The sequence below is a fragment of the Lathyrus oleraceus genome, chromosome 3 (assembly GCF_024323335.1).
Source record: "Lathyrus oleraceus cultivar Zhongwan6 chromosome 3, CAAS_Psat_ZW6_1.0, whole genome shotgun sequence".
NCBI classification, from domain to species: domain Eukaryota; kingdom Viridiplantae; phylum Streptophyta; class Magnoliopsida; order Fabales; family Fabaceae; genus Lathyrus; species Lathyrus oleraceus.
The window spans coordinates 283,627,149-283,652,713 of record NC_066581.1 but is presented as its reverse complement, the minus strand read 5'-3'; the positions used below and the strand labels follow the sequence as shown (position 1 = coordinate 283,652,713).

Below are 25,565 nucleotides of genomic sequence, written 5' to 3'. Positions count from 1 at the left end.
TGATAGCAGCAGTAGCCAGAACGTCAGCAATAGATCAATTTCGTCATTGGTGATACGGTTGGTGGGCCCAGTCCCGTATGCATCTGATAAGTATGTACCATATCAATACAATGCTATGATGATAGAGAAAGGTCAAGAGGTCCCGTTGCCTACGACCAGTTCAGTAGTGAGCATTGCAGATGTTACGAAGGTGACCCGTAGTGGTCGAGTTTTTGGACCGGTGACTCCGGAGAATAAGGAAGAATTGATTGTTGGTAAGAAGGCGGAGTTGCCTAGTGTAGATCATGTTGGTTGTTCAAGAGATAAGTCTGGTGAATCCAGCAATTTGAAAGCCAATAGTGATGATGATGAGGTACTCCGACTGATCAAGAGGAGTGAATTCAATGTGGTTGAGTAGTTGCTCCAGACTCCCTCAAAAATCTCAGTGTTGTCTCTGCTTTTGAATTCCGAAGCACACAGAGAAGCACTACAGAGAGTTCTTGAATAGGCATACGTGGATCAAGATGTTAATGTGGCTCAATTTGATCATATTGTAGCCAACATCACTTTATGCAACAATTTGAGCTTTTGCGATGAAGAACTCCCTAAGGAGGGAAGAAATCATAATCTGGATTTGCATATTTCGATGAATTGCAAGGAAGATGCTTTGTCAAACGTGCTCGTTGACACTGGGTCGTCACTCAATGTGCTTCCAAAGTCAATGTTGTCAAAGTTATCTTATCAAGGAGCTCCCATGAGGTACAGTGGGGTAATTGTCAAAGCTTTTGATGGCTCTCGCAAGACTGTCATTGGAGAAGTTGACCTTCCAGTCAAGATAGGTCCGAGTGATTTTCAAATTACTTTCCAGGTAATGGATATTCACCCGGCCTATAGTTGTTTGTTGGGAAGGTCGTGGATTCACGAAGCAGGAGCTGTTACTTCCACTTTGCACTAGAAGCTCAAATTTGTCAAGAATGGCAAGTTGGTGATTGTTGGAGGTGAGAAAACATTATTGGTTAGCCATCTGTCATCTTTATCATATGTGGAAACTGAGGATGAGGTTGGAACGTTGTTCCAAGCCTTACCTATTGCTGCTGAGAAGAGAGTTGGGGGCACCTATGTCCTCTCTGAAAGATGCGCAAAAGATTGTTGAAGAAGGTCCTGTTGATCAGTGGGGGCGCGTGGTAGTGGTCGCCAACAACAAAGGAAGAACTGGTTTAGGGTTCCAGAAGGGCTCGTCAACCGTTAGATCAGAAGAGATGCAACTCAGTTTCCGTAGCGGAGGGTTCATTCATGGGAATGAACAACACTTAGTTGTTGTGCTAGAGGACAATGAAGAGGAAGACTGCACCAACTTTGTGACGCATGAATAGACATGCAACAATTGGACTGCTATTGATATTCCTGTTATTTTGCATCGATCTAAGTAATTGCTTTTTATATTTTAAAATCCTTCTCCTATGCCTAAGGGAGAAGTGAACATTGTTGGGCATTTTAAATTGATCATCAATAAAATTAATTATATTCATCCACATCTTTGATGTTTATTTTTACTTTTTGCTTATTTCTGAAAATGGTAATCACAAAAAACATAAATAAATAATATAAGTGTCCATCTGCATAATATTTGGTCATAAAGTTCTCAAGGGACATTTCTCAAAATCCATCATCTTATGCATATATGGTCTACCATGAGCCTATAAAGTCAAGAGAATTGTAAGTTAGCAAGTTGGTTGATGGTGGTTGGCCAGATGAATTCATCTGATCAAAACTGAGTCTCCCTAGACCCTATCTCCCACAATTTACACCATATGAAAATGATTCCAAGAGAAAGGTTACTCTAAATGACATTTCAAACAACTTTCATGTTGAAGTCTATAGCTAATTTTGCTTGGAAAGTCATTTTACATGTTGAAATATTATAGGTCATTTTGTCTAAATCCTAATTTGAAAGTCAACTTCCCAAGACCATAACTTGCTCAATTTTCATGAGATGAAATATTTACAAGTTGCAAAATAAAAGTCAATATGTCTACTTCAACTTTTATGTTTCGAGTGAGAGATAAATCAACTTTTATGAGCATGTGATATGAGGATACATTATAGGTCATTTTTGCCCTATACCATTAAACAAGTGATTCTCCTCAACTTCAAAAATGCATAACTCTTATGAAGATCTTTGAAAGATCTACAACTCTTATGAAGACACTTTTCTCATTTGGAGCTCACATAAAAATTTAATCAAGGTGGAATATTGAGATATATGACTTAACACTTAGAAAAAATTTCAACATGTTGAGATTTCAAAACTTCCACCTCAAAATTCACCATGATCCAAGTCCCAAATGGAAAAGTGTCCAACACAAAAGTTGTTCCCCTTAATCTAAGCTTTCCAAAGAGTCCTATTTCATGCATTTTGGATGAGGTTTGCTAGGGCTGCGGATGGTTTTAACAGGTCTGCATCAAGTGGAAAAATCAAATGTCCAAAACTCCATTTCACATTGCCTTGCCATTCAAGCATCATTTGAACTTCAGTCCAGTTGCAATTAGATCAAAATGGATTCCTTCATGGGCATGTACACGCCCATGCAAGCTTATGCATCACATTGCCAAATTTAGCAAATTTTCAAGTGTGCAATTATCAATCCCAAATGCTATAAATACAAGGCCTCTGAGCTCATTTCAAAGACACCTTGCGCACCAGCTTTGCCCCCCAATTGAAACCCTCACAATTCAAAGGAAAACCTGAGAATTTTCAACTTGAAAATTGAGTTTGAATCTCACTATTTGGAGATTCAAAAACTCCAGGATCCAAACCTTTGTTCCATTGCCAAACCACTTCTGCAAGCTCCTCGAGTGTGATCAAGTCAAGTTTGAAGCAAGCAAGATCCAGTTCTGCACAGCATTGAAGGTAGTTTTCAGAAATCTTCTTCTCTTCGATTCTCACTCAATTCTCATCAATTCTATTGGATCTTTGGTTATCTGAAGTCCTACCAATGTAGGCAAGAAGATTGAGTTGCCTTGAGGTCAAATAGAAGCAACTCAGTTGACACACCTCAAAATTCAACTCCTCATATCTTTCTATATATTTGGAGTTAGTTGAAATTGAGGTCAGATTCGTACTATACAACATTTTTCTTTTAGATTATGTCCTCCTTTTTCATTTTTTTGATGGTGATGACTGAACCAGTCCGGTGAGCCTCGCCTGAGAATGTGACCGGAGTTCCAACACCGGTGGTGTGTTGGACAGGTTATGAGCCATTGATCTCATTTGAAATGTTTTAATCTCACACGTTGGTTCTGATTACCATTGGTGTGGCACGCTGACTCAAGTGTACCATGAAGCGCGCATTTTCATCCACTTGATCCGCCACCTCAATTAATGAGGGAGATCAAGTGGTCCACGTTTTTTCTGATTATTTGAATTTTATTTAATTTGTTTTATTTTCATTAATTTATATTAATTTTAATATTGATCCAAAAAATATTAGAGTTTCACCATAAAAATTTAAATAAAATCCTCTTTCATATTTTCAATTAAAATTATTTTTTGGATCATTATTAATATTTTTCATGATTTAATTGATTTTTTAAATATTTTTAATTATTTAAAAATACTTTTAAGTTTCCAAAAATTCTGAAATTTTTTCTCCAAGGTACTTTGACCTTGTTTGACCTATGATAAATCTCATGGCCATTTCTTTGGTGTTTTGATTAGATTTTAGAAATTTGACAAACCATATTTAATTTAATGCATTATTTTTAGTATTTTTAAATTGAATAAATGCCAAATAATTGTGTTGAGCCATTTTAATTGTTTATATAAGTTTGACTTGTATTGTTGGGCCTTGGTCAAGGTTGATTTGACATTGTTAGGTTAAGATCATTGAATGTAGGGGATTGATGGAATGTATATTTCATCTCCCAAAATGAATGGATGATCTTAATTTGGTAAAAGTCCTCCTTTGTCCAATTTGAGTTTTGATCTATTCCCATCCATCTTCATCTAATTCCCCTTCTTTATGCATCCATTTCATTTGGCCTATGATATCTCAAGGTCCTAAGGCTAGTTAGTTGAAAAATCTTCATAAGTATGGATGAGATTAGGCCACCTCTTTTGCATATTCTTTTTGTGTGTGGTATGTTTCATGAGCATGGTCCATTATACTATGTCTCTAACATGCATTAACACCAAAATTCTATTGCCCGACCTCAAACAGTTGTGACTTCTACATAAGTCCAATTACGATTACTTAACATAGCGCTAAATTTTTGACACAAAAAGGCATAGCATTCTAGTTAGTGAGATTGTAAGTCTCCCCTCTTTCATGGTATTATGTGGAAACTTGGCCTTTTTTCCTTCCTTTGGAAGATGTCTTGGTTCAAGGATCCATGCTTGTGATAAGTGGGTTGAGTGTTCTTCAAAGAATGACTTAAAAAATAAAAAAAGCAAAAGCAATACTAACTTCTAATTCATTAGCAACTAACATTTAATTTCAAGCCATTTACTTTTAATTCCCTTTAATTTTAAGCTCTATTCATTTGCCATTATTCATACATTCTAATTGTTTATATTAATGTCATTTTCACTTTGTCCACTTGGACCATATTGTGTAATATATCTTGTTTGTGCATATTTTGTTTGCTTGTGTGGGCTTTGACCATTAATGTATATAATAAGAATAAAACCCCTAAAAAACTATTATGTGGACTGTTGGTTTGATCTTGGACAATTGGACTTAGAATTTAGACAGCATCCCTATGCAAAAGGACTTGGCCAATGCCAACTTTCATGTAACCAAGTGCTTGCAATTTGAAACTTCATTTGATAAATCATTGAAGATCCATCTGAGTTCATCTGCAACATGATCATTGTGAAGCTGTTATTTTGAACATGTGACTTTTGGAATTTATTTGCTACATAGGCCAATTTGAAGAAGATTATGGAGTGGCTAAAGCTTGGATGTGGCTATCTTTATTTGATGCCTTGCTCTTCAAGTTAATATTGTGTGCCTTGTTTGTTGCTTGATTCTAATATCCAAGGGAATTTGGGTTTCTATATGACATTCTTGTCTATTGGATTGCATCCCATTAGTCATATCTTTTCAACTCTTAACTTTTAATTTTGTGCTTAGGATTAGTCTCTTCATCTCCTCCCCATCTCTTTAATTTCAAAATCTCTCCCTCCTTTTAAAAATTTCTTTGTTTGTACTTGTTTTTTTCAACTTAGACCCTTTGCAAATTAGAAACTTTGGCCTTATGCCATTGCATTTTCAAACTTCTTTTCTTAAATCAAACTTGTAAATAAACTTAATTATACTTGACTTAAAATTTTCAAAAAAAAGCCAAAAAGAACTAACTCATTCAAACCATTTTTAGGCCTTTGTGCTTTTTAAACCTAACTTTTGCTAAATGCAATGCACCCACTTTGAAATTTGTATCACGAACTACGAGGTTTTAATCCCTCATTCTTATGTTGGTACGTAGGCACAAGTCTGAAGGTCTTGTCAAACACAAAAATATAATTAATAAATTCTTTTATCATCCCCCATTCTATTTTTTTGTAAACATCACTTTGTACAAAATACATACGCACAAAAGAAAGGGCTCCCTAGGAGTACCTAAGACACTTTGGGTGCTAACACCTTCCCTCTGTGTAACCAACCCCCTTACCTGTAATCTCTAACATTTTATTAGTTTTTATTTGAAAACTTCTTATTTTTAGGTTTTGTTCGTACTTTTCCCTTTTCCCTTGGAAACAATAAAAGCGCGGTGGCGACTCTTGTTATTTGATGTCTTGCTTATCCATAGCTTGATAATCATGAATTTACCGCTACATTTGTCTAGCTTAGAACTCAAGAGTCAAACTGTTGACATTGTAAGACCCTAATTTTGACCCTAAGATCCCTCATGTTATCTCATCATATGCACTAGCATTGGGATCATACCTTGGCATCCTCCTTACCCCTCATTCATTGGGTTTGTATTAGGAGAGATCACCAAGCACCATTTGATTGTATCATACTTTGTATTTTATCATTTACTAACCAAAATACCAAAAATATGTCTTTGCATTTGTCCAACTATTTTGTAGGTAAGCCACATGATCACCTTTGATCTATCAAGCTCACGTCTAAGGTTTAAGACCCTCTTTGCCAAGAGAATAATCAAATAATGGTTCACAATGGCTAGACATCATATATGAGTCCCCGTGAGCTTTATATGTTAGTTTTAGTCATTAAATCATCAAAAGTTTGGAATTGGTTTGCCTTGGAAACCCTAGTTAATCTGAGTATCTTGTGTAACTTCTTCACCAAGTTGCTTCAAGATTTGATCAAATATTTCAAGGGACACCTCAAATTTCATCATATTATGCATATGTGATATCCCATGAGTCCCAAAAGTCAATATAATTGCAAGCTAGCAAGTTGGTTAATGGTGGTTGACCAGAGGAATTCATCTGATCAAGATTTGGGTCCCCTAGACCCTATATCCTACAATTTTTATCATATGAAAATTACTCCAAGAGCAACGTTACTCTAAATGATATTCCAAACAACTTTCATGTTAAGGTATAGAGCTATTTTTGCTTGGAAACTCATTTTTTATGGTGAAAGATTATAGGTCATTTTGTCTAAACCCTAATTTGGAGGTCTACTTCCCAAGGCCATAACTTGCTCAATTTTTATGAGATGAAAGATTTAAAAGTTGTACAACCAAATTCAATGTGTCTAATTTAACTTTGATGTTTGGAGGAAGAACTAATTCAACTATTATGAGCATGTGATATGAGGATACATTATAGGTCATTTTGGACCAATACCATTGAACAAGTGATTTTCCTCAACTTCAAAAATGTATAACTCATTCATTTCAAATCCAAATGAGGTCAAATTTGTGACCATTTTGGAGTTCTTTGAAAGAGCTACAACTTTGATGAATACACGTTTCTCATTTGAAGCTCACACACAAAGTTATCCAAGGTGGAATAAGTGAACATATGGCTTGACACTTAGAATTTTTTTTGATATGTTAAATTTTCCAAACTTCCACCTAAAAGTTCACCATGATACAAGTTTCAAAATGGAAAGTGTTCAACATAAGATTTGTTCCTCTTGGTCTTACCTTTCCAAAAAGTTCAATTTCATTCATTTTGGACAAGATTTGGATGGTCTACGCATGGCTTGAACATGGCATCATCATTTGGCAAAATCAAAACTTCAAACAGCCATACACAATTGCCTTGCATTCTAAGTTGCTTTCAGACTCATTCACACTTGATTATTGACCTAAGAGAGTGACTTCATGGGCTTGTACCCGCCCATGCAAGCATGCATCATCCATTGCCAAATTTGGAAAGTTTAATTTGAAGGTGCAAATAACATGAGCTACAGCTATAAATAGAAACCTTTGGCATTAGAAATGGGGATCCCCTCGCGCCAGCTTTGCTCCAATACCCCAAACCTTTCCATTTGAAAGGAGAAACCTGAGAATTTTCTTTGAAAATTGAGTTTGAATCTCACTGTTTTGAGATTCAAAACTCTAGGGATCCAAAGTCTTTGGTTGATTCTAATCTACTTCTGCAAGCTTCCTGAGTGAGATCAAGCCGGAATCAAAGTAGGAGCAATTTAATTATGCACTGCATTGAAGGTATTTTCCAGAATTTTTGATCTCTTCGATTCTCACTCAATTCTCCATAATTCTATTGGTTCCTTGGTTGTCTGAAGTCCTACCAATGTAGGCAAGAAGATTGAGTTGCTTTGAGGTCAAATCGAAGCAACTCAGATCATGTACCTCAGATTTCAACTACATGTATCTCTCAATATACTTGGAGTTAGGATGAATTGAGGCCAGGTTCATGATCAGTGCCATTTTTACTTTAAAATCATGTCCTTCTTTTTTATTTTAGTGATGGTGATGAGTGGACCAGTCCGGCGAGGCTCGCCTGAGAAGGTGACCGGAGTTTTGCTCCGGTGGTGAGTTGGCATGGTCCAGAGCCACATGATCTTTTTGGATTAATCTAATCATGAGCGTTGGTTTTGAATACCTTATTTGTGGCGTGCTGACTCAAGTCCTTGGTGGAACACGTGTTTGAATCCACTTGATCTGCCACCTCAATTAATGAGGGAGATCAAGTGGTCCACGTTTTTTCTGATTTTTCAATTTTTATTTTATTTGTGTTATTTTCATTAATTTATATTAATTTTAATATTGATCCAAAAATTATGAGAGTTTCACCAAAAAAAATTAAATAAATTCGTCTTTCATTTTATGAATTAAAATTATTTTTTGGATCATTATTAATATTTCTCATGATTTAATTGATTTTGTGAATATTTTTAATTGTTTAAAAACACTTTTAAGTTTCCAAAAATTATGAAATTTTTTCTCCAAGGTCCTTTGACCTTGATTGACCTATGATAAATCTCAATGCCATTTCTTTGGTGTTTTCATGAGGTTTTAGGAAATTGACCAACCATTATTTAATTTAATGCAGATTTTGATTATTTTTAATTGTTTAAATACCAAATAAATTGTGTAGAGCCATTTTAATTGACTTGTTGAGTTTGAATTATGTTGATGGGCCTTGGTCAAGGTTGATTTGACTTTGTTAGGTTAAGATCATTGGATTTAGGGGTTGATGGAATGTACATTCCATCTCCCAAAATGAATGAATGATCTTAATTTGGTAAAAGTCCTCCTTTGACCAATTTGTGTTTGATCCATTCCCCCTCCATTTTCATCTTATTCCCCTTCTTTACTCATTCATATCATGGACCTATGATATCTCTATATCCTAAGGCTAAATGATTACAAAATCAACATGAGTATGGATGAGATTAGGTCCACCACTTTGCATATTCTTTTTGTGTGTGGTATGTTTCATGAGCATAGTCCATTATACTATGTCTCTAACATGCATTAACACCAAAATTCTATTGCCCGACCTCAAATAGTTGTGACTTCTACATAAGTCCAATTACGATTGCTTAACATAGCACTAAATTTGTGACACAAAAAGGCATAGCATTTTAGTAAGTTAGATTGTAAGTCTCCCCTCTTTCATGGTATTGTATGGAAACTTAGCCTTTTCTCCATCCTTTGGAATATGTCTTGGTTAAAGGATCCATGCTTGTGATAAGTGGGTTGAGTGTTCTCCAAAGAATGACTTAAACAAAACAAAGCAAAAGCAATACTAACATCTAATCAACTAACAACTAACATTTAATTTCAAGTTGTTTACTTTTATTCACTTTAATTTTTAAGCTTTATTCATTTGCCATTATTTATACCATTCAATTTGTTTACTTAATGTCATTTTCACTTTGCCCACTAGGGCCATAATTTGTGATATATTGTGTTTGTATATACTTGTTTGCTTGTATGGTCTTTTGACTTTAAAGTACATAACAAGAACAAAAACCCTAAAAAACATCTTGTGTGGTGATAACACTGAAATTTACGTATTTTCGACTCCGATTTCACATGCATTCTAGTTGTTTTATTGTCATTTTATTGTGTTATTACTGTGTTTTCCTTTGTTTTCAGGATTTTATTTTAATCGGAGCCCCGATCGAGAAAAGGAGTGAAAAAGGGCTAAAAACCCTAAAATTCAGCATTTTGTTCTTGTGGCCTACCCCATGGCTAGCGCCATAGACCCTGCCATGACGTGTCAAAATCAACTTCCATCAACTCCCACGTTTTCCCACTACTTCCACTAAGGCGCCCCATATTGTGCTTGTGGCGGGTGCCATGGCCTTGTGGCGGGCGCCACAAGAGGAAAAACGGTTCCCTCCTATTTTCAAGTTGAAGGGCATCCAAGTCATTTCCATCTTTTTACTTGCTTATAAATAGAAACGCGAATTCACTTTTACAATCATCCAAACTTAGAACAGAGGCAAACTCAGAAGCAAATTTGTTTCACTTAGGCATATATTCAGTATTTTATAGTGGTAATCGCTTCGCATTGGAGTGTTACCACAATTGTGTAATCAAGTCTGTGATAGAGTCTGTAATCGAGTTTGGAGCACTTTGGAAGGAAGTTAATCCTGCCGCCATTTTCATTTCCGCATTGCAATTTACGCAACCATCCGATTGGAGCAGGTTTTTATTACTTGTCTTTATCCTATTTATTTTCCCGCACTCGCTTTACTTTGTTTATTTCCCGCACTCGCTTTACTTTCGTTTATTTTCTCGCACTCGCTTTAAATTATTTATTTCCTTGCACTCCCTTTAAATTATTTATTTCCTCGCACTCGCTTTACTTTGTTTATTTCCTCGCACTCGCTTTACTTTCGTTTATTTCCTCGCACTCGCTTTAAATTATTTATTTCCCGCACTCGCACTACTTTTATTTACTTTCCGCACTCGCACTACTTTTACTTATTTTAATGCACTTTTACTTTACCATGTCTAACTAAATTTATAAGGTTAGAATGTAAGGATCGTAATTGAACCGATAATCCGTACAATTGTTCGTAGAAACACTTAAGGGCTATTTTAACTTTCAACTTAAGTTTTCCCGCACTTCAATTCTGTTGGGTAAGATCGAAAGCCGTCCAACGTCTTTTTAAACTTAATTGTTTTTAACTATTTCAAAAACAGCGAAAGCGCTTTGTTTAGTTCATTAGGAGATTTTAACATTAAGAAGAAAAGAGATTTTAAAACTACTTTCGGACGCGTTTATAAGTTTAGAGTCTGGTTCGTGAGAACCTCTTTTGGTTAAGAAATCCAGGTTATAATACTTTTCAACTTAGTCAAGATACTATATTTCTTAAAAATAGGTTTACTACTCTAATGCAATGCGTGCCTTTTTATAAGTGACAATAAGAGGGTTTGATTAGGGAGTACAAATCGGTTCTGAATACGCGAAAGCGACAGTTCCTGTTAAATTAGTTCTTTTCAAAGTAGGACACACTGCCCATAAGTAGCTCTACTAGCAAGTACTTGGATTATTAATTGATTACGTGAATTACATTCGACCCTGTCTGTATTAATTAATCTTTATTCAACACTTTACTTTTCATTGCACACTCCAAAAAAACTTATTTTGATTGCCTTTGATAAACACCATAACAACAGATAACGATAGATTGACACTTGGTCTCTGTGGATTCGATAATCTTTTATATTACTCTGACGCGTTCGTATACTTGCGAAACACCGCATCAAGTTTTTGGCGCCGTTGTCGGGGACCAATTTCGTCAAATTTCATTTTCCTGTTGTTATATCGTTTAGACTTAGGCTATTTTCCGCCGGTCAATGCGAAGAACTCGCAGCACCGGAAGTTTAAGCTTAGTATATCCTCTGGCGGAACCTGAATGTTACGCTCGCGCACGTTTATTCTTTCATAGAATTAAGAGAGCTATGGCCGAAGATCAAAACCAAAGACCTCTTAAGGATTTCGCTCAACCATCTAACAAAGAACCTAGTTCTAGTATAGTAAACCCAATCATCCCAGCTAATAATTTTGAACTTAAACCATCCCTGTTGCAACTAGTGCAACAGAGACAATTCGCGGATCTCGCTACTAAGAACCCAAACCAACATTTAAAAATATTTCTTCAATTAGCAGATACTTTTAAAACCAATGGAGCTTCTCCTGAGGCAATACGTTTAAGATTATTTCCTTTTTCTCTCAGAGATAAAGCCCTATCATGGTTAGATTCTCTTCCACCCAATTCCATTACGACTTGGGATAACCTTAGAAGAGTCTTTCTTACTAGATATTTTCCCCCGAGTAAGACCGCCGTTCTTCGAAACCATATAACTAGATTTACCCAAAATCAAGAAGAATCGCTGTTCGAAGCTTGGGAGAGATATAAAGAGTTGTTACGAGCATGCCCACATCATGGTTTAGAAAATTGGTTGATCATCCAAACCTTCTATAATGGACTTCATTACAACACAAAGATGACCATCGACGCCGCCGCAGGCGGTGCTCTGATGAACAAACCTTATCCTGAAGCTAGTGCCCTCATTGAAGATATGGCTCAAAACCATCAATCATGGGGAGTCGAACGAGCGATAGTTGAGAAGAAGGAAGCCCAAGGAGGAGTGCATGAACTAAGCTCTATAGACATGATGCAAGCTAAAATGGACGCATTAGCCCTTAAAGTCGAGCATATGTGCATAAACCCGAATACTGTAGCCACAGTTTCGTCGGATTGTGAGATATGTGGAACCAAAGGACACCAATCCGCAGAATGTAGTCTATTAAACGAAACCCACTATGAGCAAGTGAACTACACCCAAGGGAACCCATATTCGAATACCTATAACCCTGGATGGAGGAATCACCCAACTTCTCCTATAAAAACAATAACCCAATCCAAAATAATGCACCTCCGAGACCTAGTTATCAAGCCTCATGATCAAGTCAACCTATGCAACCTGTACCACCAAAGCCGGGCCTTGAGAAAATTATGGAAAATTTTATCACCGCTCAAACCCAAAAAAACAAGGAGTTCATGAACCAAAACATTCATGTTAACGAATTGATTACTCAGTTAGGAACCAAGGTTGACCAAATAGTTACTCATACTAAGATGCTTGAAACCCAGATCTCTCAGGTAGCTTTAAACCAAGCCCCTCAGACTACACCTGGAGGACAGTTCCCTGGACAACCTCAACAAAATCCGAGAGGACAAGCCAATGCCATTACCCTACGAAGTGAGAACGCTTATGATGAGCCACCAAACCCTAGATTGAGTGAACCCAAAACTTCTAAGGAATGTACCAAACCCCTGGACAAAGTAAAGGAACCAGAGGAATCTGAAAACCAGGAAGGTCGAGATAAAGGAGAAGAACCTAAAGATAAAACTTACGTACCACCCCCGCCATATAAACCACCTATACCATATCCGCAAAGACTCAAACAAACCCAGATCAATAAACAGTATCAAAAATTTATTAAAGGTATAGAAAAACTTCATGTAGAAATCCCTTTCATAGAAGCCATCACCCAAATACCTTCTTATGCAAAGTTTCTCAAAGACATCCTTACCAACCAACGTAGACTTGACGATCCGAAGCCTTTGGAATGTAATGCTATTTCCGAGGACAAATTAGCTAAGAAATATAAAGACCCTGGAAATTTCTCCATTCCTTGCCTTTTGGGTAATCATGTTGTAACACCTCAAAATTTGCCCTCCTCTCTTGGGACTAGCTTGAGCATATTGCATTTCATTTTTAGGTCATTAGTCATTGCATCTTTGCATATCATGTGACAACCTTGAGCAAGTCATCCTCCTAGGTCTTGATCAGAAGATAAGGAGGTTAAGATGCAAGCTGAGGGTTTCATGAATTGATCACTAGCCATCTGAGGGTTGTGCATCAATTAGGGTTTCTTGGTTCCTCAAGGAGGTTGATCATTATCTTATGGGAGGTGGTACATCATCATCATCATGGTCTTGTTATCACCAAGAGATTCATTGTGCTTGATCAGATGCCTTGTGTCGCATCCGCAAAAAACAACCGGCGGGCTAAAACAAAAAACAAACAGAGCCGCCACCGTGCGTTATTTATCCCAAAGAGGGAAAGGAAACGCTCGAAGTAAACCTGGAAAAAGCATGGTCTCGCGACCAAAGAGAATGGGATCGGGAGTCGGTTACACAAGGGGAAGGTATTAGCACCCCTCACGTCCGTCGTACTCGACGGGATCCACGCTCAAAAGATAGAAAAAGGTTGCTAAAACAAACATCACACACACACACACTGAAACAACACAGGTGGAGAAAGAGGGGAGAGGGCTCGCTAGGACATCGCATCCTATGCCTACGTATCTCGTCTGGAACGAGAATCAGAGCCACCGTAGTTCGGCTCACGCACGCCGAAACAAACACACGCAAAAAGGCAAACATGGAACCCGAACGCCAATCGCTGGACTTACATCAGCTTCCGAACCAAACAAACCCACACTGGAAACCAGATGCCACTTGATGGACTTATACCAGACTCCAAGCACACAACAAGAATAAACAGACAACAAGTTACTAAGGAGTCGGGAACTCGAGCCTAGCAACTGTCAAGCAAACACACACAAAAAGAAAAAGGGTTTGCCCGGAGAGATCTCATGCGACCTCCTGCCTACGTACCTCATCTGGTATGAGGATCAGGGCAACGTAGTTCCCCTCAACAGGGGAGAAATACTAGCCTAACCAGATAACAGAGGAAGACACAACTAGGGAGACTAACTCGAGCCTAGATGTTATCATGCATAATCATCCCTAAGTTAAGGTTTGCTATCTACTTGCACAACAGCAAGCTAATCCTAACCAGGAAAAAGCAAAGCACACAAGCATAAACAAGACAAATCAAACATTCACAGTTAGCACACACTATATTCAGTCAAAGTGGGCTCAAACAAAGGGTTAGACTGCCAAAACAAGTCAACTGTATCAGGGTGATGTTAGCTCTTAACCCTGACATTGAGAGTCAGGGTGAAGCTGATGAAAGATGAGTGAAGATTAGACTTCACAGCTCTTATCCCTGGTCAGGGAGAGCTTCAGACAATGAAGTATGGGTCCAGAAAGTGGGAACCCTTCTACACTTAAGACACTGACTCAACTGATCTTGGGTTAATGTCCACAAGGCATCAACATGTGATGTGAGCCAAGGGAGGACTCAACAGAATAGCAGGAGGTGGACTACACACCTCTTGTGTCTGCCAATTGCCTTAACAAAGGTCTTTTCCTGCTTGGGGACAAAGATAAACAAGCACAAACATTGCCTCTTAAGGAGGACTTCAGACAGGTGCCTGGCCAAGTAACAGGCCAGGTCTTCCAGACTACATGGAGAAAAGAAATTCTACCTCAATTGGTTAACACAACCAAGCAACAGCACAAGCAAGTTCTCAAGGAACTATTAGCAACTAATGTACCTGAAATCAATCAAATACAATCAGTATACCAATCACAAAGTCAAAACAAACAGCATAAGAGCCAACAGACAATGCAATCAATCACATGTGCAAAGTACAAGCCCAAAGCAAGTGAGCTAAGCATCCTACAAAACAAACAAGTTAGTTCACAACAAGCAACCAAACTCAATCAACTTGCAATAATCTCCTTAAAGCATTTGCCTCTTAACCTGAAAAGCCAAACTCAAATATGAGAACCAAGACCACTAGGACAAGCCTAGGGTCAAAAGGAGATGAAAAATTAAAAACAGCAAGTAAAAATTGATCAAAACCAAGATTTATCAAGCAAGAATAGAATCCAATTGGTCTCACATCAAAACTATGCACCAAATCCATCTCATATACAAAACATGCCAAACTAGGCACTTTGGAAACACATTAGAGCAAACAGAATGATCACAATCAAACCAATACCAAAACAGATCAATAAATTCCACAAAAATTCAAGTCTACATAGAACACATTGAATGAGTAGCATATCAAATTTCAGGCTATTTGGACAAGTGGAAGTAGGGAAATTAAAATCAGGAAGTCATGGTATGCAAATACAACTTCAAATAAGGCCACAAATCATGTATCAACTTCAAATGAATGCCAAACAGAATTGGTTCAAGATAAATGAACCACTCCAAAGCCAAAATGACATTAAACATGTTAAGAAACAATCCACAAAATTTCAGCTTCATGTGATATGGCATGAGAATTTCACAAGTCATGTAAGTTGATCACTCAAGAAATATTCACAAATGGCTAAACAGAAAAGAAAATTATCAATCAAATAGGAAATGGATCAACAAATCCTACAAAAAATCATGGTTAAACCTAACATACAGATGGAGACACATGCAAAAATCCAGGGCAAATGGCATTCAATCAGCATGGAAACAAAATTCAAGAAATGGACATAACATAGTGTGACACACATTGTCACACTCAACTTGATCACATCATATCTATCAATCCAGAAACTCAAAAATAGCAAACTATACATCAAAATCACCAGGAATGAGTCAAGAACATGCATGTAAAATTTCAAGCATTTTGGATAAGGCATCATTATTTTACAATCCAAATGGTAAAACCTATACACAAAGCATACATGATCAAAGTCTCTAGACAAAATAAAAAACTCAGCCAGGCACAACCTTCATTATCATACCTAAAAAAAACTAGAGAGAAATTGGAGATGAATGCAAAAATCCTCACTCAATTTGGATCAAAAATGAATTAATTGTGATTTTTTGAAGTTTGATCTAAAAATGAAATAAATATTTAAGAATACAAATGAAATAAAATGCAGGCAGTGGCAATTTTGTAATTAAGCGAAGCCAGGGGCGAAACGCCCCGTTTCATTAACGGATGTGGCGTCGCGTGAGTGGTCAGCGGAGGTGGGAAACAGGAATTCAAAAACCAGGCCAGGAGAAATGGATCAAACACGTTTCTGAACGTGTTCTTCATCATGTTCATCAACAGAAATTCCAGAAAATCACCAAGAACAAACATTCATGGAATCGGACAAATCGTATATCATTGGAAGCGTCTCATCATGTACATCAAGAATATCCACATGATTTAGCCTAATTCCTATCATGCTAAGCAAATCGATCAAAAGAAGTTTTCACATCCAACTTTCAATTCTAGATTTCTCACTCAATACTCAACGAAATTCAACGATTCAAAGTTCATGCTACTCTACACTAGGAGATCTATCAAAGCCATATCATAGTCTTGAGAATTAGCTCGATCGAATTCTAACCTTTTGGATGATGTAAGTCTTGGTTTGCGCGTTTCAAGGTCCAAAAGATGAAAACAGATGTTGATTGAAGCTTAGGAAGGTGATTGAAAGAGGTTTTGTAGCTCCAGCATGCTCCAGTTCCAAAATCCTTTAAGATGCCATGGATGACCAAGGTGATGACAGTCACGATTCTTCAAGTTATTGGTCACAATTTCCTTCAACAGTCCTCTATTACCATATGTAGGAGATGAATCACACGAGCACCAGCACAAAAGATGATGAATCTTGATGAAAATGATGAAAAAAGTGTGAAAAAGTTTGAAGAAAATTGGAGAGAATTTGATGAATTTTCTGTTAGATCTGAGAAATGAGATTGTCATTAGGTGAAACAGTTATGCTTAAGGCTTTATATGATATGCTAATCCAATTTGTTAATCCAAATTAGCAAAATCCAAGTGAATTAGCAAAGTGCAATTTTCATGTGTTTTGGCCAAAATGTCCTTTTCTAATTCAGCCAATGTAACAGTGCTAATGCAGTTCAAGCAAGTCATATTTGATGTTTATGATGTGTTGGAATTGGTTTTGTATGCAAATGCCTTGTATTTTTGAAATTGACCTTTTTTCCCACCAATTTTTAAATGGTTCACTTGAAAAATGACCTTTTTATGTGAAGGTTTTCAATGAAATGTGGTGATGCATCATGAAAGTACATGTCAAATGTGGTTTGCTCAAAGAAAGATCACCCAATTTGGCCATTCCATTCAAAAGTTATGGCACTTTGAATTTCAACTTTTTTTGAAAATGATTTGATCATAACTTGCCAACCACACATGAGAAATTCATGTCCTTGGACTTTTTGGAAAGGTGAGAGCAAGATCTACAACTTTCATGTTGAACAAAATTTCATTTGAAGCATTTTTGGACATGTAATTTTGAGGTGAAAAACTTTCCATTTTTGGCAGTTTCCAATTACAGGTCACCTGCTATTTTTGGAAACTTTTCATCTGACTTTATTTTCTTCATTCTTGATGTTTGAAATGCCAAATGAAACTTGTTTGGACATGAATGAAGCGTCTCTAACCCTCTCCCACCTCCAAATCCATCAATTCAGGCACCGTTGACCACAGTTGACTTTTCTGATTGATAGATGAATTTGGCTATGCACTGATCAAGTTGAGCCTCAAACTCCTGATGAAATGGCTCAATGATGAAACCCTAGTTTCCATAAGCTCAATATAACCATGTGATGATCCCCATATCCATTGAAAACCTCATCTCCTTGCCAAGCCCTGATTGGCCCAATGCAGATAATTAGGGTTAACTAGTGGTCAAAACCCTAATCTCAAGGTATCTGATGAAGCAATTGGTGATGACAAAACCATGATGATGATGATGTATCATTTCTACCAAGATCAAGCTCAACCCCCTTGAGAATCAAGAAACCCTAAGTTGAATCACACACCCTCAGATGATCAATGATCCAATCAATGAAACCCTCAGGCTTGAATCTCAACCCCTAAGTCTTCTAACCAAGACTTATGAGGATGACTTGCACAATGTTACCACATGATATGCAACATGCAATGTCTAATGACCTAAAAATGAAATGCAATATGTTAGCTAATCCCCAGAGAAGAGGGCAAATTTTGAGGTGTTACACCTTGGGATTAGGGTTTTGACCTCTGGTCAACCCTAATCAGTGGTATTGGGCCAATCAGGGCTTGTCAAGGAGATGAGGTCTTCATTGAGATGAGGGATCATCATATGATTATATTGAGCTTGTGGAAGCTAGGGTTTCATTGTTGAGCCATTTCATCAGAAGATTGAGGCTCAATTTCATCTGTGCATAGTCAATTCATCTATCAGTCAACAAAAGTCAACCACAGGTCAACTCATAGATTTGGAGGTGGGAGAGGGTTAGATACACTTAATTCATGTCCAAACAAGTTTCATTTGACATTTCAAACATCAACAATGAAGAAAATAAAGTCAGATGAAAACTTTCCAAAAATAGAAAGTGACTTGTAATTCAAAATTGCCAAAAATGGAAAAGTTTTCTCCTTAAAATTACATGTCCAAAAATGCTTCAAATGAAATTTTGTCCAACATGGAAGTTGTAGATCTTGCTCTCACCTTTCCAAAAAGTCCAAGAACATGAATTTCTCATGTGTGGTTGGCAAGTTATGGATCAATCTTGGTCAAGAAATCTTGAACTTCAACAAGGCATAACTTTTGCACCAAATGGCCAAATCATGTGGTTCTTTTTGGAGCAATTTACTCTTGATGTCCTCTATCCAATTCATGCATCACATTTCATTAAAACTCATCACAAAAAAATTGAACTTTTCACTTGAACTTAATTTGAAAATTGGAGGGAAAAGATGAATTTGAAAATTAGGCATGGCATTCACTTAATTCCACTTGCCTTGGCTTACAAACCACATTTCCAAGTGTTCCAAGACAGAAAGTGCACTATTCCATTGGTATTTACACATGTGAGGGTGGATTGGCTAAATTGGCATAAACATTCATTTTCATTAACCACTTGCATTAACACTAATCATGATTAACAAATGTGTTTAACATCACATATATAAACCTAATTCTAACTGTTTTCTGATTAATCATAACAGAATTGAGATCTAGATCTGAAAATCACAAATTCTCTCAACTTTTTCTCTCCATTTTTCTGCAAAATTTTCCATAGAACTTGCACTGTTCTTGCTCGATCCTTGATTCTCCATCATAATTGAAGACTTTGGAAGCTAAATTCATGAACTGTGGAGCTGTTTCAAGAACTGTTGCATCAAGCATCTTCCATGGCAGTTGTCGATTTGAGCTACTTCAAGCATAATTGAGCTTCGATTCTTCACTCATTCATCTACCTGAGCATTGAAGAGGATTTGTTTCAACCTTACAAGTCCTAAAAACCTCGAATCCAAAGCTGCACTTCAAACCAGGTCAGGAATCGAATTCTATAATTCATGCAATTATCATATGTGTTTTGTAGATCTTTGAGAGTAGGTCATGCTACAATTTGAACCATTAATTTTCATCAAGAAATGAGGTAGTTACATGGATTAGAAGATTGATGCCTAGAAATGTTTTCCTTCGAATCTTTGGATCTAGGAAGAATTAGGTTAAAATGATTAGTGATTCGTGTTGCTGGTTGAAAGATGAACACGGTGATATAAAGTTTGTCAAAATCTGGTACAATTGTTCTTGGACGTATGAATGTGTGATGAACGCGTATGAACTTAGGGTTTTTGAGCCCAGAATGCACTTTGATCCACTTCAGCGCTACTTTGCATGCGCTGGGATGTTATAGCGCCATGCATTGGACCACGTGTCCAGGTCCACTCAAGCGCGCGCTGGATTTCAAATACGTCCTCCCTTCGATTCTGGCCGAGGACATTCCATACATTGCCTTTGCATTTTTTGTTCATGTTGCTTCACCATGTTCATACCATTGCTCATGTCTTTTTTTATTTTTTCCATCACTTCCTAAAATCATATCTCATGGAATAATGATCCAAATTGACTGGAATTTTTTGCACAATGATCCTTATCATGTCTTTTATTTAATGATGATTTTTACAAAAATTGTGCACGTGTGGTTTTTAATGTGGCCTAGGGTTTACTCATGCTTATGTCTTCTTGCACATTGCTTGCCATTCCTTTTGTGAAATAATGATGCTTGATCCAAAACTCCTGAAATTTTGCATGTGTAAACTAGAGATCCTAATTGGCATTTTGGCATTGAGTTTGAAATTTTTGCATTTCTGGTTTGTGAGATATGATCATTTGAATCTAGGTGTGACAATGTCTGTTACACCATTTCTTGTCCAACTTGTAGAGTTTCATTGCCATGCCATATGAACTCTAATTGATCTGAATTTTTGCATGTTGACTCTTCTGGATGTTATGTTTGAGTGTAATTTTTTGTAGAATTTTTGAGTGCATTTCCAATTTGTTTGAGAATTTCTTCTCTGTTTGACCAATTGTGGACTTTTTGTGAGTCATGATCTTATATGATTTGTGAAACTCTTGATGTTTATTGGATGGACCTAAAATTTTGCACATGTATTCTAGACACCTTGAAGTTTGCCATGGCTTTGGTTTGATGTCCATATCATGTTCGGATTCTATTTTATGCTTGCTTGAAGTTGATGCATCCATTTGTGCCTTGTATGAGCTTGTTTTGCCATGCCTTGACTTGATGAATTTAATTGACATGCTTCCCTTTGTCCAAATGCCTTGAATTTTGGTGTGATGATCATGTGATGAATGCTGTTTAGCCATGATGTTTCTTGGGATTTATTGAAATATTTTTGAGTTGACGTGGACTGGATCTTTCTGTTTGCTCCAATGAGGTTCTAACTTGCATGTTTGACCATGATTGATGTATGAAATGAAATTAGTTGATGATATGAGTGTGAGACCACTTGTATTAGTTTCTTATTTGATTGAACTTGATTCTTGATAATTTTCATGTTCTGTTTTGGATTATTGCTTACTTTTTGACCCTAGGCCTTGTCCTAGTGGTTAGTGCTTAATGTTTGAGCTTTGTTTCAGGTCAAAGGGCACAATTGCCATACTTGATGATGCTTACTCAATTGGAGTTGGTCCATTGATTGTTGATGACTAACTTTGAGTTTGTTTTGTAGGTTTTGAAACTTAGGCATAAGCTTGTGGTTTGCACCTTTGTGCATTGATGCTTGTTTGTCTGCTTATGTACAGTTGACTGTTGACTTGTAACTGTTTGTTTGACTTTTGTTTGAGCTGTGTATTGACTGAGTTAGATTGTTTTCCGATACATTAGTTGCTATAGTTCATTGAGAACTTGCTTTTGTTGTTGCTTGGTTGCTTAATCAATTTGAGGTATAATGTCTCTGACTCCATGTAGTCTGGAAGACCTGGTTTGTTATGTGGCCAGGCACCTGTCTGAAGTCCTCCTTAAGAGGAAATGCTTGTGATTGTTTATTTTTGTCCCCAAGCAGGAAAAGTCCTTTGATAAGGCAATTGGTAGATAAAAGAGATGTGTAGTCCATCTCCTACTATTCAGTGTGTCATCCCTTTGCTCACATTACATGTTGATGCATTGTGGATATTAACCCAAGATCCTTGTACAGTTGTACAGTTGAGTCAGTGTCATAAGTGTAGAAGGGTTCCCACTTTCTGAACCCACACTTCTTTTGTCTAAAGCTCTCCTCGGCCAGGGATAAGAGCTGTGAGGCACACCCCTCACCTCCTATTTCATCTGCTTCACCCTAACTCTCAATGTTAGGGTTAAGAGCTAACATCACCCTGATACAGTTGGCTTGCTTTTGCAGCCTAACCCCTGTGTGAGCCCACTTTGATTGTATATAGTGTGTGCTAATTGTGTGTATGTTTGCTTTGCTTTGCCTGGTTAGGATTAGCTTGTTGCTTGTGCAAGATAGATAGAAAACTCAACCTAGGACCATTGTGGAATACATGATAACTATTAGGCTCGAGTCAGTCTCCCTTCTAGTTGGTCATTTCCCAGTCTCTGGTTAGGAGAAAGTTTCTCCCCTGTTAAGGGGAACTACGTTGCCCTGATCCTCATACCAGATGAGGTACGTAGGCAGGAGGTCGTTCGAGATCTCTCCAGGCACCCTTTTTCTTTTTGTGTGTGTTTGCTTGACAGTTGCTAGGCTCGAGTGCCTGACTCCTTAGTAACTTGTTGTGTGTTATCCTTTCTTGTGTGTGTTAGGAGATGGATGTAAGACCAGCGATTGGCATTCCATATCCTATTGTTGTTTGGTTTGGAGTCTGATGTAAGTCCAGCGATTGGCATTCGATTTCCTTGTTTGCCTGCTTGTGCGTGTTTTGTTTCGGCGTGCGTGAGCCGAACTACGGTAGCTCTGATTCTCATTCCAGATGAGATACGTAGGCATAGGATGCGATATCCTAGCGAGCCCTTTCCCCTTTTCTCCCACCTGTGTTGTTTCCAGTGTGTGTGTGTGATGTTTGTGAGCAATGTTTGTTTTAGCAACCTTATTCTTTCCTTTTGAGCGTGGATCCCGTCGAGTACGACGGACGTGAGGGGTGCTTATACCTTCCCCTTGCGTAACCGACTCCCTTACCCTGTAATCTTCGGTCGTAAGACCATTTCCTTTCCAGGTTTACTTCGAGCGTTTCCTTTCCCTCTTTGGGATAAATAACGCACGGTGGCGGCTCTGTTTGTTTTGTATTTAGCCCGCCGGTTGTTTTTCGCGGATGCGACAGCTGGCGACTCTGCTGGGGACAAGAAGTTGACCTATTGCTGGTCCATCTTCCCTAAGCGAGTCTCTCCTAGCGTTCTAGGATAGTTTAGGTTACTTGTGCTGCTATTTATTGCATTTATTATTCTGATTGTGTATATATTTGCATAAATACTTGCATGCATCATACTATCATGTTGTTGTCCTCTGTACAGGTGGTTCCTCTGTTTTGGGGTGGGTGTTCTGAGTGGGGCTAAAACCCAGGCCCGAGTATACCCCTAGGATTAGTGTGGTCTCATGTTGCCTCCCTCATGTTAGGTCAACATGTTTTTGGCAACGTGATGTACCACAAGCCGGACGAGGTTCTTTTGAGGGAGCTCTTCCTTTGTGGAGTATCCACTTTGGTTGAGTTACTTCATCTGAGATATTGACTTCGGTGACCGATCTTTCCCGGATCTTTGGTTTAGACGATCTCAGGAGAGCTACAATGGCACACCCGAAAGGGCAAACCCATTGAGTATCTTTGCCTGATTGTCGAGACTATTATCCGCCTTAGGATGACCTGTTTAGAATTTACCTGTAAGGGGAGGGTGATTCTTACAGATGCATGTTCAGATGGTGACTTTGATGGTGATTATTGGTTCCGTTGATCAGAGTCCTATTTATAAGTCGGATTTATGGACATTTATTTCTGAAGCGCCGGAGTGCTGTCCGTGTTATTTATCAGTGGGGATCCGTTTATTTCAGGATTCCCCGGGCCGATTCAGAGATTGTTGTGGTTATCTGCTCAGATATTATCTGGTGATGATGGTGATGTATCTTTCATTGCCGTCTATTTCGGAACTCCCGAGTCGGATTTGTGGTTACATATTCCTTCAGATGGTTATGATCAGTTCAGAGATTAAGGCTTCAGTGCAACAGATGATCAGATGACTTGAAGGATGACTATGCATTGCATTCATTCATCAGCATCATTCACATTTTGCATTTACTTGCATCTAACACATGTTTATCCATATGCAGGGACATTTTTGACTGAGATCCTGGTTGAGAGACTTCTTCGCTCAGATATGAGGACCGGTTTGAAGGACGATGTCGTCTACAGTTTCTTTGACCCAGAGATCAGTGTGTTGAAGGATATGATAGCATTGATTACGCCCGACCATGTGGGGATGTTCAGAGAGGCATACGGTGGTATTCTGAAGATGGTTTTCAGACTCACTGATAGTGACAGAAGCGCCATTCATACTCTTCTCCAGTTCTATGACCCGGGCCTGAGATGTTTCGTGTTCCCGGATTTTTTGTTGGGGCCTCTGATGGAGGACTATGCTAGCATCTTGGGTATTCAGATCCGAGATCATATTCCTTTCTGTGCCATTAGGGGAGAGCCTGACATCCTTGAGATTTCTCGTGCTCTTTATTTGAGCCCGGAGGCGACAAAAGGGGGTTTGAAGGAGAAAGGAAAGTTACCCGGTTTTCATTTGAGTTTCTTGGAAGCTAAAGCCAAGGAGCATGCTGCTGTGGGTAATTGGAAGACCGTCTGTGCCTTGATTGCTGTGAGCATTTATGGGACCATTCTGTTTCCTAATCAGAAGGGCTTTGTGGACCATAATGCTATCGGATTATTTTTGCAGAGGAATCCCATTCCTACTCTGATTGGAGATGTCTACTACTCGGTTCATAACAGGAACGAGAAGCGGCATGGAGGACTGATCTGATGTTGTGCTCAGCTATTGCACAAGTGGTTTATGGGGTATTTGCCTTCCCGAGGTGCTTTCGTCTTTCTCGATCCTACGGTCAAGTGGTCAGTCAGGTTGATGGGTTTGCGGGCCGCTGATATAGCTTGGACTCATAATGGTATGGCAGGACGAGATTTCATATGCAGTTGTGGGAGTCTTCCCAATGTACCTCTTGTAGGAGTTCAGGGTTGCATTAATTACAACCCGGTGCTTCTCAGGAGACAGATGGGGTTTGCTGTGGAGGGTCCTCCTCTTGGACGTGAGATTCAGGAGTCCTTCTATTTCCCGATTGAGGGCAATCAGGCCAGGCTGAGGCAAGTGTTGGATGAATGGCGGGATATTCAGAGAAAGGGCAAAGTTCCTTATGGCAAGGTTAATAGCTGGTATTTTCCTCTATTGGATGATTGGCTTCGGAAGAGGATAGAGCTCACACATCTACCATTTCTGGGAGGTGATCCTTGGTGTCCTATGATTGAGGGTCTGCGTTCTTTTGTCAGTATGGAAGAATTCCTCGAGATGAAGAGAGCCAAAGATCAGTTGCAAGCGGAGAAGACGGAATTGGAGATGAGTGTCGCTCGTATTCAGATGGCTAATCAGGAGATCAGAGTGAGGATGGAGGATCAGGATAAGCGACATGCCATGGAAGCGAAACGCTTTGAGATGGATACCGCCTACTATGGGAAGATCAGCCAAGCCTTAGCGTCATCCACAAGGGAGCACGACATCACTAAAGAGAAGCTAGCCAGAGCCTCAAAGGTCATTGAAGATGAGAAGAGGAGGCAAATCCTCGTGAGAGATCAGAGAGATGCTAGAGCCAGAGTCCTTGCTGCGGAATGGGAAGCGGAGAAAGCGAAGATCATCGCCGAGAGAGATCATTACATTGCTGAGAGAGACCATTACTTCAGGCAGATGAAGATTCATCAGAAGGAGGTGGGGAGATTACAGCAAGAGAACACCGAGCTCAGGTT

At 38.4% G+C, this 25,565-nt stretch overlaps 1 non-coding gene across 1 annotated transcript; it reads right to left on the bottom strand.

The window, feature by feature from the left end:
* Positions 1 to 11,730: 11,730 nt before the first annotated feature.
* Positions 11,731 to 11,837, bottom strand: LOC127133406 (small nucleolar RNA R71). The gene has a single exon (XR_007807384.1). It is a non-coding gene; the product is annotated as a small nucleolar RNA R71 (small nucleolar RNA).
* Between the last annotated feature and the right edge of the window lie 13,728 nt (positions 11,838 to 25,565).